The following is a 14728-nucleotide window of genomic DNA, read 5'->3' as shown; positions in this document are numbered from 1 at the left end:
GCTCTAGACCTTCATAGAAATGGAATCACACAGTATGTACTCTTGTGTAGGATTTCTCTCATTCAGTATGTTTTAAAGATTGATCCATGTTGTGTGTATTAGTAGTTTTTTTTGGGGGGAGCTATTTTAATGGGATGAAAAACAAAACTCTACAGGACATCAAAATATGAGGGATACAGCTACAGATGTATTAAGAGGAAAATGCATATCTTTAAAATTAGTATTAGGAGTTCTAATCAATAACTTACTTTTCTAAATTATCATATTGGAAAAAAGTACATATACATACATTACAATGTTATATGGAAAAAAATTGATGGTCTTTTAAATTTGACAATACATAATTTGCTGACATTGTAAATGTGGTTTCAGTATCCATGAGATAAATAATGAATAAAAGATAAGGTATATAACTCAGTTTTTTTGTTTTATTGTTATTTATTTACTTTTAATTTGCCTTTGGAATTACATACACTTCCCATACATAATAGGCTTCCCTGGTGGCTCAGATGGTTAAAGCGTCTGCCTGCAATGCAGGAGACCCGGGTTCGATTCCTGGGTTGGGAAGATCCCCTGGAGAAGGAAATGGCAATCCACTCCAGTACTCTTGCCTGGAAAATCCCATGGATGGAGGAGCCTGATAGGCTACAGTCCATGGGGTCGCAAAGTCGGACATGACTGAGCAACTTCACTTTCACTATTATGAATAAAGCTGTAATGAACATTCTTGTATAAGTCTTTCTGTTAATACATGTATTCATTTCTCCTGAATAATACCCAGTTGTAGAATTTGCTGGGTCATAGGATAGGTGTTTAACTTTTTAAGAATTCTCAGTTTTCCAAATTGGCTGCTAACACCAGCAATATATGAGAGATTCACACCCTTGCCAACATTAATTTTAGTTATTCTGGTGAGTATGTGTGTGTGTGTGCTTAGTTGCTCAGTCATGTCCAATTCTTTGTGACTCCATGGAGTGTAGCCTGCCAGGCACCTCTGTCCATGAATTTTTCAGGCAAGAAATATTGGAGTGAGTTGCCATTTCTTACTCCAGGGCATCTTCCTGACCCAGGGATCAAACCTGTGTCTCTTGTGTCTCCTCCATTTTCTGCATTTGCAGGAAGATTCTTTACCACTGTGCCACCTGGGAAGCCCCCTGGTGAATGTGTAGTAGTATCTTATTGTGGTTTTAATTTGTGCTTCCCTGATGACTGATATTAAGCACCTTTTTGTGTACTTAGTGGCCTTCATCTGTCTTTATATGGGCTTATATCCTATATAAATGGATCATAAATTGAAATAGAAAGTGCTGTTAATACACTTAACTTACTGAACATCATAGCTTAACCTAGCCTACCTTACATGTGTTCAGATCATTTACACTAGCCTACAGTTGGGTAAAATCATCTAACACAAAGCCTATTTTATAATAAAATCTTGAATATTTCTTGCAGCTTACTGAGCACTGTACTGAAAGTGAAAAACAGAATAGTTTTAAGTGTTATGATTGTTTATTCTCATGATCACATGGCTGACTCAGGAGCTGTGGCTCACTGCCACTACCCAGCCTCACAGGAAAGTATTATACTACATAGTTAGTCTAGGAGAAGTCAATATTCAAAAATAAAAGTACAGTTTCTACTAAATGTGTATTGCTTTCACACCATTATATGGTTAGAAAAAATGTTGTGTCAAAGACCTTCTGTATTCTTTCCCTATTGAATAGACTTGGCACTCTTTTGTTTAAAGACATAGCACTCTTGATGAAAATCAGTTGAATGTATAAGCATGAGTCCTCCAATTTTGTTTCACTTTTTCAAAACTATTTTGTCACTTCTGTGTCGCTTGCACCTCCATATGATTTTAAAATCAAATTTTCAAAAAGAAAAAGAATCTCCTCCCAATATACAGGTTTTAATAGAGATTGATTTAGTTCTCAGTAGTATTGTTTCCTAATAATCTTCCAGTCCATGAACATGGGATATCTTTTCATTAAATTATGTATTCTTTAATTTCTTTCAACAACATTTTATAGTTTTCAGTGTACAAGTCTTACACCCTTATTATTTTTTATGTTATTGTAAGTGAAATTGGTTTCTTAATTTCCTTTTTGGATTGCTCATTGGTGATATATAGATATAACTGATTTTTGAATGCTGTTCTGGTATTCTGTAACTTACTAAATTAGTTTATTAGCTCTAATAGGTTTTATTTTTGTTTTTTGGTGGATTCATCATTTGACTTTATGTAAGATATTATCTTTTTTTTCCAATTTAGATGTCTTTTATTTCTTTTTCTTCCTAATTGCTTTTTCTAGAACTTCCAGTACCATGTTGAATAGAAGCGATGAGAAGGGATGTCCTTGTGTTGTTCCTGATCTTAGTGAGAAAGCTTTCAATGTTTCTTCATTAAGTATGATGATCTTTTAATCAGTGTTATAGCCGTATAACTTCATGCTTAGTAATTCTTTCCTCTGAATTCTACATTTTCTGATATTACATACCCACTCCTGCTTTCTTTTCACTAATGTTAGCATGATATATCTTTTGCCATCCTTCAGTTTTCAACCTGTTTATCTTATGTTTGAAGTGAGTTTCTTGCAAAAAGCACATTTGTAGTTGTTGAGTTGCTAAGTCATGTCCAACTTTTGTGACCCCATGGATTGCAGCATGATGCCAAGCTCCTCTGTCCTCTATCATCTCTCAGAGTTTATTCAAATTCATGTCCATTGAGTCAGTGATGCTATGTAACCATCTTATCCTCTGCCACCCACTTCTCCTCCTGCCCTCAATCTTTCCAGCATCAGAGTCTTTTCTGATGAGTCGGCTCTTTGCATCAGGTGGCCAAAGTATTGGCGCTTCAGCTTAAACATCAGTCCTTTCAATGAATATTCAGGGTTGATTTCCTTTAGGATTGACTGGTTTGGTTTCTTTGCTGTTCAAGGGACTCTCAAGAATCTTCTCCAGCACAATTTGAAAGCATCAGTTCTTTGGCACTCAGCCTTCTTTATGGTCCATCTCTCACATCCTTACATGACTACTGGAAAAACTGTAGCTTTGACTTATTCATACCTTTGTGAACAAAGTAAGTGATGTGTCTGCTTTTTAATATGCTGTCTAGGTTTGCCAGAGCTTTCCTTCCAAGGAGTAAGAATCTTTTAATTTCATCGCTGCAGTCCCTGTCTGCAGTGATTTTGGATCCTAAGAAACTAAAATCTGGTACTGCTTCCACTTTTTCCCCTTCTATTTGCCATGAAGTGATGGGACTGGATGCCATGATCTTAGATATGTGAATGTTGATTTTCAAACCAGCTTTTTCACTCTCCCATATCACCTTTATGAAGAGGCTCTTTAGTTCCTCTTCACTTTGTACCATTGGAGTGGTATCATCTGCATATCTGAACCACGCTGTTGTTCCATGTCCAATTCTAACTGTTGCTTCTTGACCTGCATATAGATTTCTCAGGAGGCATGTAAGGTGGTCTGGTATTCCTGTCTCCTTAAGAATTTTCCACAGATTATTGTGATGCACACAGTCAAAGGCTTTGGTGTACTCAATAAACCAGAAGTAGATGTTCTTCTGAAATTCCCTGCTTTCTGCATTATCCAACATATGGTGGCAACCTGATCTCTGGTTCCTCTGCCTTCTCTAAATGCAGCTTGAACATCTGGAGGTTCTCAATTCATGTGCTGTTGAAGTCTAGCTCTAAGGATTTTGAGCATAATCTCGCTAGCATGTGAAATAAGCACAATTGTATGACAGTTTGAACATTCTTTGGAATCGCCCTTCTTTGGGATTGGACTGAAAATTGACCTTTTTGAGTCCTGTGGCCACTGCTGAGTTTTCCAAATTTGCTGGCATATTGAGTGCAACACATTCATAGCATCATCTTTTAGGATTTGAAATAGCTCAGCTGAAATTCCATCACCTCCACTAGCTTTGTTGGTAGTAATGCTTCCTGAGGCACACTTGACTTCATATTCAGGGATGTCCGGCTCTAGGTGAGTGACCACACCATTGTGGTTTGGCTTTTTTTTTTTATTAATTTATTTGTTAATTGGAGGCTAATTACTTTACAGTATTGTAGTGGTTTTCACTATACATTGACATGAATCAGCCATGGGTATACATGTGTTCTCCATCCTGAACACCCCTCCCACCTCCCTCCCCATCCCATCCCTCTGGGTCATCCCAGTGCAACAGCCCTGAGCACCCTTTTCATGCATTGAACCTGGACTAGCAATCTGTTTCACATATGTTAATATCCATGTTTCAATGTTATTCTCTCAGATCATCCCACCCTCACCTTCTCCCACAGAGTCCAAAAGACTGTTCTATATATCTATGTCTGTTTTGCTGTCTCGCATACAGGATTATCGTTACCATCTTTCTAAATTCCATAATATGCGTTGCTGCTGATGCTGCTGCAAAGTCGCTTCAGTCGTGTCTGAGTCTATGTGACCACATAGACGGCAGCCCACCAGGCTCCCCCGTCCCTGGGATTCTCCAGGCAAGAACACTGGAGTGGGTTGCCATTTCCTTCTCCAATGCATGAAGGTGAAAAGAGAAAGTGAAGTCGCTCAGTCATGTCTGACTCTTAGCGACCCCATGGACTGCAGCCTACCAGGCTCCTCCACCCATGGGATTTTCCAGGCAAGAGTACTGGAGTGGGGTGCCATTGCGTTCTCTGATATATGCATTAGTATACTATATTGGTGTTTTTCTTTCTGGCTTATGTCATTCTGTATAATAGGCTCCAGTTTCATCCACCTCATTAGAACTGATTCAAATGTATTCTTTTTAATGGCTGGGTAATATTCCATTGTGTGTATGTACCACAGCTTTCTTATCCATTCATCTGCTGATGAACATCTAGGTTGCTTCCATGTCCTGGCTATTATAAACAGTGCTGTGATGAACACTGGGGTACATGTGTGTCTTTCAATTCTAGTTTCCTCAGTGTGTATGCCCAGCAGTGGGATTGCTGGGTCATAAAACAGTTTTATTTCCAGTTTTTAAAGGAATCTCCACACTGTTCTCCATAGTGGCTGTACTAGTTTACATTCCCACCAACAGTGTAAGAGGGTTCTCTTTTCTCCATACACTCTCCAGCATTTATTGTTTGTAGATTTTTGGATAGCAGCCATTCTGACTTGTGTGAGATGGTACCTCCTTGTGGCTTTGATTTGCATTTCTCTGATAATGAGTGATGTTGAGCATCTTTTCATGTGTTTGTTAGCCATCTGTATGTCTTCTTTGGAGAAATGTCTCTTTAGTTCTTTGGTCCATTTTTTGATTGGGTCATTTGTTTTTCTGGAATTGAGCTGCAGGAGTTGCTTGTATGTTTTTGAGATTAATTCTTTGTCAGTTGCTTCATTTGCTATTATTTTCTCCCATTCTGAAAGCTGTCTTTTCATTTTTCTTATAGTTTCCTTCCTTGTACAAAAGCTTTTTAAGTTTAATTAGGTCCCATTTATCTATTTTTGCTTTTATTTCCATTACTCTGGGAGGTGGGTCATGGTGGATCCTGCTGTGATTTATGTTGGAGTGTGTTTTGCCTATGTTTTCCTCTAGGAGTTTTACAGTTTCTGGTCTTACATATAGATCTTTAATCCATTTTGAGTTTATTTCTGTGTACGGTGTTAGAAAGTGTTCTAGTTTCATTCTTTTACAAGTGGTTGACCAGTTTTCCCACCACCACTTGTTAAAGAGATTGTCTTTTTTCCATTGTATATTCTTGCCCTCTTTGTCAAAGATCCTTATTTTTGATAAGGTGTGTCCATGGTGTGTGGATTTATCTCTGGGCTTTCTATTTTGTTTCATTGACCTATATTTCTGTCTTTGTGCCAGTAGCATACTGTCGTGATGATTGTAGCTTTGTAGTATAGTCTGAAGTCAGGTAGGTTGACACCTCCAGTTCCATTCTTTCTCAAGATTGCTTTGGCTATTTGAGGTTTTTTGTATTTCCATACAAATTATGAAATTATTTGTTCTCATTCTGTGAAAACTACTGTTGGTAGCTTGATAAGGATTGCATTGAATCTATAGATTGATTTGAGTATTATACTCATTTTCACTATATTGATTCTTCCAATCAATGAACATGGTATATTTCTCCATCTATCTGTGTCCTCTTTAATTTTTTTCCCCAGTGTTTTATAGTTTTCTATATACAGGTCTTTTGTTTCTTTAGATAAATTTATTCCTAAGTATTTTATTCTTTTCATCACAATGGTGAATGGAATTGTTTCCTTAATTTCTCTTTCTGTTTTCTCATTGTTAGTGTATAGCAATGCAAGGGGATTTCTGTGTATTAATTTTATATACTGCAACTTTACTATATTCATTGATTCAGTTCAGTTCAGTCCCTAAGTCGTGTCTGACTCTGCAACCCCGTGAATTGCAGCACGCCAGGCCTCCCTGTCCATCACCAACTCCCGGAGTTCACTCAGACTCACGTCCATCGAGTCAGTGATGCCATCCAGCCATCTCATCCTCTGTTGTCCCCTTTTCCTCCTGCCCCCAATCCCTCCCAGCATCAGAGTCTTTTCCAGTGAGTCAACTCTTCGCATGAGGTGGCCAAAGTACTGGAGTTTCAGCTTTAGCATCATTCCTTCCAAAGAAATCCCCCGGTTGATCTCATTCAGAATGGACTGGTTGGATCTCCTTGCAGTCCAAGGGACTCTCAAGAGTCTTCTCCAACACCACAGTTCAAAAGCATCAATTGTTCGGCGCTCAGCCTTCTTCACAGTCCAACTCTCACATCCATACATGACCACAGGAAAAACCATAGCCTTGACTAGATGGACCTTAGTCAGCAAAGTAATGTCTGCTTTTGAATTTGCTATCTAGGTTGGTCATAACTTTTCTTCCAAGGAGTAAGCGTCTTTTAATTTCTTGGCTGCAATCACCATCTGCAGTGATTTTGGAGCCCCTAAAAATAAAGTCTGACACTGTTTCCACTGTTTCCCCGTCTATTTCCCATGAAGTGATGGGACCCGATGCCATGATCTTCGTTTTCTGAATGTTGAGCTTTAGGCCAACTTTTTCACTCTCCTCTTTCACTTTCATCAAGAGGCTTTTTAGTTCCTCTTCACTTCTTCCATAAGGGTGGTGTCATCTGCATATCTGAGGTTATTGATATTTCTCCCGGCAATTTTTATTCCAGCTTGTGTTTCTTCCAGTCCAGCATTAAGCTCTAGCAATTTTATGGTTGTCTTTAGGGCTTTCTATGTAGAGGATCATGTCATCTGCAAACAGAGTTTTACTTCTTTTCCAATCTCAGTTCAGTTCAGTTCAGTTCAGTCGCTCAGTCGTGTCCGACTCTTTGCGACCCCATGAATTGCAGCACACCAGGCCTCCCTGTCCATCACCATTTCCCAGAGTTCACTCAGACTCACGTCCATCGAGTCCGTGATGCCATCTAGCCATCTCATCCTCAGTCGTCCCCTCCTCCTCCTGCCCCCAATCCCTCCCAGCCTTTTATTCCTTTTTCTTCTCTGATTGCTGTGGCTTCAACTTCCAAAAATATGTTGAATAGTGGTGGTGAGAGTGGGCACCGTTATCTTGTTCCTGAGTTTAAGGGAAATGCTTTCAATTTTTCACCATTGAGGGTAATGTTTTCTGTGGGTTTATCATATATGGCTTTTATTATATTGAGGTATGTTCCTTTTATGACTGCTTTGTGGAGGGCATGGTTTGGCTTTTTATCCACTCTGCCAATGTCTACCTTTTAAGTGGCATATTTAGACTGTTTACATTAAAAAAAAATTATTGGTATCTTAGGACTTAATCTGTCACTTAATTTATTTTAAAGTTTTACATACTTTTAAAAAATTTTATTCAATTTTATTTCAATTCAATATTTTTTCAATTAATTAATTTTTTTGAAGGATAATTGCTTTACAGAATTTTGCTGTTTTCTGTCAAACCTCAACATGAATCAACCATCGGTATGCATATATCCTCTCCCTTTTGAAACTCCCTCCCATCTCCCTCCCCATTCCACCCCTCTAGGTTGATACATAGCCCCTGCTTGAGTTTCCTGATTCATACAGCAAATTCCCTTTGGCTATCTATTTTACATATGGTAATGTAAGTTGCTATGTTACTCTTTCCATACATCTCACCCTCTTCTCCCCTCTCCCCATGTCCATAAGTCTGTTCTCTGTCATTTTAGTATTTGCTTTTCCCCCATGTTTTTCTTTCCTCTATTTCTCTTGTTTTGCTTTCCTGTGGATTACTTGTAAATTTTTTCAAACTCTTTCTTGTTTTATTTACACTGTTTTGAGTATATTGGGATATAATTTACTTAGTGATTGCTCTTTCTATTTTTTAAAATGTATACATTTTATTGAAGTATAGTTAACCTACAATGTTTCAGGTGCACAACTAGGTGATTCAGTTATACAAATAGACACATATTAGTTTTAAAATTATTTTCCATCATAGGTTATTACAAGATATTGAGTATAGTTCCCTGTGCTATACAGTAAACTTTTGTTGCTTATTGTATATCTATTTTTAAATTAGACATCTAGCCTTCTATTCATATTAAGTCAAACAAGTAGAAGCAAAACATAATTTTTTTTGTTAGGCAAAAATCCATGTTTTCTATATATGTATACAAAAGCTTTGTTATGACACTTGATAAATCCTTGAGAAAGAATATCAAAAAATAGGAGAGAGAGAGAAATTTTAGAACATAAACTAAATGAAATAGGAGCTCTGAATACAAAAATAGAAAAAGTGAAACAAACTAGATAAAAGTAAAAGATCATCATATAGTCCAGTTGTTTTTAAACATGACTGTTTATTAGCAACATATCTGGAGCTCTGATGTAAAAAAGCAATACGTGAGCGTTTGTATTTTTCATAAAATTTCAAGATATTTCTGATATGCATCTGGATTTTAAAAAGTCATTACCAGGTTTTCTATTAGATCCTAGTTTTGGTGATGTAGAGTTCTAATATTTTTCTGTTGACCAATCATGATACAATGGTATTAAGTGAGTAGTAGTTACATAATCAGAATAGTAAAAAATATTTATCGGTTCTTACAATCAATAGCCAGACAAAAAATAAAAGATAATTACAATTGCAAGCCATAATGGGAACACGATTAAGTTAACGAGATAAAATAATTACATACAATTTGGGATGTCAAGCAGAATGATGAGGTAAGTGAAAGTGCATACATGCACATGTTTTCACCCATCCAACCAGTCTATGTCTTTTGGTTTGCTCATTTAATCTATTTACATTTAAGATAATAATTGATATATATGATCCTATAAGCATTTTCTTAATTATTTTGGGTTTATTTTCTGTAGGTCTTTTCCGTCTCTTGTTTTCTACGTAGAGGAGTTCCTTTAGCATTTGTTGTAAAGCTGGTTTGATGGTGCTGAATTCTCTTAACTTTTCCTTCTCTGAAAAGCTTTTGATTTCTCCATCAAATCTGAAGGAGAGTCTTACTGGGTAGAGTATTCTTGATTGTAGGTTCTTCCCTGTCATCACTTTAAATATATCATGCCATTCCCTTCTGGCTTGTAGAGTCTCTGTTGAGAAATCAGTGGATAGCCTGATGGGAATTCCCTTGTATGTTATTTGTCATTTTCCCCTTGTTGCTTTTAATATTTTATTTCTGTCTTTAATTTTTTTCAGTATGATTACAATGTGTCTTGGTGTGTTCCTCCTTGGGTTTATCCTGTCTAGGACTCTCTGTGCTTCCTGGACTTGGTTGACTATTTCCTTTCCTATGTTAGGGAAGTTTTCAGCTGTTATCTCTTCAAATATTTTCTCAGGTCCTTTCTCTCTCTCTCCTCCTTCTGGGACCCCTATAATGTGAATGTTGGTGTTTAATGTCCCAGAGGTCTCTTAGGGTATCTTCATTTCTTTTCATTCTTTTTTTCTATATTCTTTTCTATGGCAGTGATTTCTACCATTCTGTACTCCAGGTCATTTATCCATTCTTCTACCTAGGTTATTCTGCTTCCGATTCCTTCCAATGTATTATTCATCTCTGTTTGTCTATTCTTTAGTTCTTTTAGGTTTTTGGTAAACATTTCTTGCATCTTCTCGATCTTTGCTTCCATTCTATTCCCAAGATCCTGGATCATCTTCACTATCATTACTTTGAATTCTTTTTCTGGAAGGATGCCTATCTCCATTTAGTGGTTTTTCTGGGATTTTATCTTGTCCCTTCATCTAGGACACACCTTTCTCCTTATTCATCCTGATTCAGTTCAGTCAGTTGAGTCACTCAGTTGTGTACAACTGTGTGACCCCATGAATTGCAGCACACCAGACCTCCCTGTCCAACACCAACTCCCGGAGTTTACTCAAAACTCATGTCCATTGAGTCAGTGATGCCATCTAGCCATCTCATCCTCTGTCGTCCGCTTCTTCTTCTGCCCCCAGTCCCTCCCACCATCAGGGTCTTTTCCAATGAGTCAACTCTTCCCATGAGGTGGCCAGAGTATTGGAGTTTCAGCTTTAGCATCAGTCCTTCCAATGAATACCCAGGACTGATCTCCTTTAGGATGGACTGGTTGGATCTCCTTGCAGTCCAAGGGACTCTCAAGAGTCTTCTCCAACACCACAGTTCAAAAGCATCAATTCTTCGGTGCTCAGCCTTCTTCACAGTCCAACTCTCAGATCCATACATGACCACTGGAAAACCATAGCCTTGACTAGATGGACCTTTGTTGGCAAAGTAATATCTCTGCTTTTTACTATGCTATCTAGGTTGGTTATAAATTTCCTTACAAGGAGTAAGCGTCTTTTAATTTCAGGGCTGCAATCACCATCTGCAGTGATTATGGAGCCCCCAAAAATAAAGTCTGACACTGTTTCCCCATCTATTTCCCATGAAGTGATGGGACCAGATGCCATTGTCTTCGTTTTCTGAATGTTGAGCTTTAAGCCAACTTTTTCATTCTCTTCTTTCACTTTCATCAAGAGGCTTTTTAGTTCATCTTCACTTTCTGCCATAAGGGTGGTGTCATCTGCATATCTGAGGTTATTGATATTTCTCCCGGCAATCTTGATTCCAGCTTGTGCTTCCTCCAGCTCAGTGTTTCTCATGATGTACTCTGCATATATGTTAAATAATCAGGGTGACAATATACAGCTTTGACGTACTCCTTTTCCTATTTAGAACTAGTCTGTTGTTCCATGTCCAGTTCTAACTGTTGCTTCCTGACCTGTATACAGATTTCTCAAGAGGCAGGTGAGGTGGTCTGGTATTCCTATCTCTTTTCAGAATTTTCCACAGTTTCTTGTGATCCACACAGTCAAAGGCTTTGACATAGTCAATAAAGCAGAAATAGATGTTTTTCTGGAAATCTCTTGCTTTTTCTATGATCCGTGGATGTTGGCGATTTGATCTCTGATTCCTCTTCCTTTTCTAAAACCAGCTTGAATATCTGGAAGTTCACGCTGAAGCCTGGCTAGGAGAATTTTGAGCATTACTTTACTAGCATGTGAGATGAGTGCAATTGTGCAGTAGTTTGAGCGTTCTTTGGCATTGCCTTTCTTTGGGATTGGAATGAAAACTGACCTTTTCCAGTCCTGTGGCCACTGCTGAGTTTTCCAAATTTGCTGGCATATTGAATGCAGCACTTTCACAGCATCATCGTTCAGGATTTGAGATAGCTCCACTGGAATTCCTTCACCTCCACTAGTTTTGTTCGTAGTGATGCTTTCTAAGGCCCACTTGACTTCACATTCCAGGATGTCTGGCTCTAGGTGAGTGATCACATCATCATGGGTCATGAAGCTCTTTTTTGTACAGTTCTTCTGTGTATTCTTGCCACCTCTTCTTAATATCGTCTGCTTCTGTTAGGTCCATACCATATCTGTCCTTTATCAAGCCCATCTTTGCATGAAATATTCCCTTGGTACCTCTAATTTTCTTGAAGAGATCTCTAGTGTTTCCCATTCTATTGTTTTCCTCTATTTCTTTGCATTAATTGCTGAGGAAGGCTTTCTTATCTCTCCTTGCTATTCTTTGGAACTCTGCATTCAGATGCTTATCTCTTTCCTTTCCTCCTTTGCTTTTCACGTCTCTTTTCCCAGCTATTTGTAAGGCCTCCTCTGACAGCTTTTTTGCTTTTTTGCATTTCTTTTCCATGAGGATGGTCTTTTTTTTTTTTTTTTTTAGTTTTTTATTTTTTACATTTTAAAATCTTTAATTCTTACATGCATTCCCAAACATGAACCCCCCTCCCACCTCCCCTCCCCATAACATCTTTCTGGGTCATCCCCATGCACCAGCCCCAAGCATGCTGCATCCTGCGTCAGACATAGACTGGCGATTCAATTCACATGATAGTATACATGTTAGAATGTCATTCTCCCAAATCATCCCACCCTCTCCCTCTCCCTCTGAGTCCAAAAGTCCGTTATACACATCTGTGTCTCTTTCCCTGTCTTGCATACAGGGTCATCATTGCCATCTTCCTAAATTCCATATATATGTGTTAGTATACTGTATTGGTGTTTTTCTTTCTGGCTGACTTCACTCTGTATAATCGGCTCCAGTTTCATCCATCTCATCAGAACTGATTCAAATGAATTCTTTTTAACGGCTGAGTAATACTCCATTGTGTATATGTACCACAGCTTTCTTATCCATTCATCTGCTGATGGACATCTGAAAACACAACAACCCAAAACCTGTGGGACACTATAAAAGCAGTGCTAAGAGGAAAGTTCATAGCAATACAGCCATACCTCAAGAAGCAAGAAAAAAAGTCAAATAAACAACCTAACTCTACAACTAAAGCAACTAGAAAAGGAAGAGTTGGAGAACCCCAGAGTTAGTAGAAGGAAAGAAATCTTAAAAATTAGGGCAGAAATAAATGCAAAAGAAACAAAAGAGACCATAGCAAAAATCAACAAAGCCAAAAGCTGGTTCTTTGAAAGGATAAATAAAATTGACAAACCATTAGCCAGACTCATCAAGAAGCAAAGAGAGAAAAATCAAATCAATAAAATTAGAAATGAAAATGGAGAGATCACAACAGACAACACAGAAATACAAAGGATCATAAGAGACTACTATCAGCAGTTGTATGCCAATAAAATGGACAACATGGAAGAAATGGACAAATTCTTAGAAAAGTACAATTTTCCAAAACTGAACCAGGAAGAAATAGAAAATCTTAACAGACCCATCACAAGCACGGAAATTGATACTGTAATCAGAAATCTTCCAGCAAACAAAAGCCCAGGTCCAGATGGCTTCACAGCTGAATTCTACCAAAAATTTCGAGAAGAGCTAACACCTATCCTACTCAAACTCTTCCAGAAATTGCAGAGGAAGGTAAACTTCCAAACTCATTCTATGAGGCCACCATCACCCTAATACCAAAACCTGACAAAGATGTCACAAAAAAAGAAAACTACATGAGGATGGTCTTGATCCCTGTCTCCTATACAGTGTCAGGAACCTCCGTCCTTAGTTCATCATACACTCTCTCTATCAGATCTAGTCCCTTAAATCTATTTCTCACTTCCACTGTATAATCATAAGGGATTTGATTTAGGTCATATGTGAATGGTCTAGTGGTTTTCCCCACTTTCTTCAATTTAAGTCTGAATCTGGAAATACGGAGTTCATGATCTGAGCCACGGTCAGCTCCCGGTCTTGTTTTTGCTGACTGTATAGAGCTTCTCCATCTGATTAGCTTTATGTAATGTGGTGTTTGTTCTAGCTGCTGTGGCATTGTGCTTCTTCTTCCTTCTTCTGTCTGCCCTCTGATGGGTAAGGCTAAGAGGCTTGTGTAAGCTTCTTGCTGGGGGGGTTGCACTCCCTCCCTGGTAGTTTGGCCTGAGGCAACCAACCTTGCGGTCTACAGGCTCTATGGTAGGGTTAATGGGGAACTCCAAGATGGTTTATGCCAAGGGGGCCTTCCAGTGTCCCCATCCCTATGGTGAGCCCCTAGTGATTCATGCCTTGACAGAGGCCCTCTGACTGTAGCAGGTTGTTTTGGTTCAGCTTCCTTTGGGGTCACTGCTTCTCTCTTCTGGTTCTTGGTGAGCACAAATTTTTTTGTGTGCCCTCCAAAGACTAGAGGCTCTGTTTCTTTCAGTCCTCTGGAAGGCCTGTAATCAAATCCTGCTGGCCCTCAAGGCCAGATTCCCTGTAGTTTCCCAGTCCCTTTGTCAGATTCCTAGGCTGGGAAATCTGAAATGAGGTTCAGAACCTTCACAGTAGGGTTTGAACTTCTTTGATATTAATGTTCTCCAGTCTGTGGGTCACCCACCTGGAGGATATGGGATTTGATTTTATCGTGATTGTGCCCTTCCTGCCATCTTGCTATCTTTTTTTGGTTGGTTCCAGTGTCCTCCTGTCAATGGTTGTTCAACAGCTAGTTGCAATTTTGATGTTCTTACAGGAGATAAATGCACATCCTTATACTCCACTGTTTTGATCCTGAAGCCTCTCTTTGTATATAACTTATCTCTCTCTACTGGTATGGACATTTTTCTACTTCAAGTATTGAAAGCTCACATCCGTGTAGCTCCTTTTACTCTTCCCACTTTTAAAATATAATTGTCTCAAGTATTTCCTCTACATATATTATATACCATAAAATTTGTATTTCTCTTTGGAGTGCTTCCTTTAGTCATTCTTCAAGGATAGATTTGATAGTGACAAATTCTCCTAGTTTTCTTTTGTTTGAGTCTGTCTTTTTTCTCATTCAATTTCAAATGTATATTTTC

The 14728-nt window shown here is 38.4% G+C and overlaps 1 protein-coding gene and 1 non-coding gene across 6 annotated transcripts in view; both read left to right on the top strand.

Moving 5' to 3' along the window:
• WNK3 (WNK lysine deficient protein kinase 3) overlaps positions 1 to 14728 on the top strand; it is a 203062-nt gene that overhangs the window by 88529 nt on the left and 99805 nt on the right. The window lies entirely within an intron of this gene.
• TRNAC-GCA (transfer RNA cysteine (anticodon GCA)) lies at positions 495 to 567 on the top strand. The gene has a single exon. It is a non-coding gene; the product is annotated as a tRNA-Cys (tRNA).

Source organism: Ovis aries, chromosome X (assembly GCF_016772045.2).
Source record: "Ovis aries strain OAR_USU_Benz2616 breed Rambouillet chromosome X, ARS-UI_Ramb_v3.0, whole genome shotgun sequence".
Lineage (NCBI taxonomy): Eukaryota > Metazoa > Chordata > Mammalia > Artiodactyla > Bovidae > Ovis > Ovis aries.
This window is presented reverse-complemented; position numbering and strand designations above follow the sequence as displayed.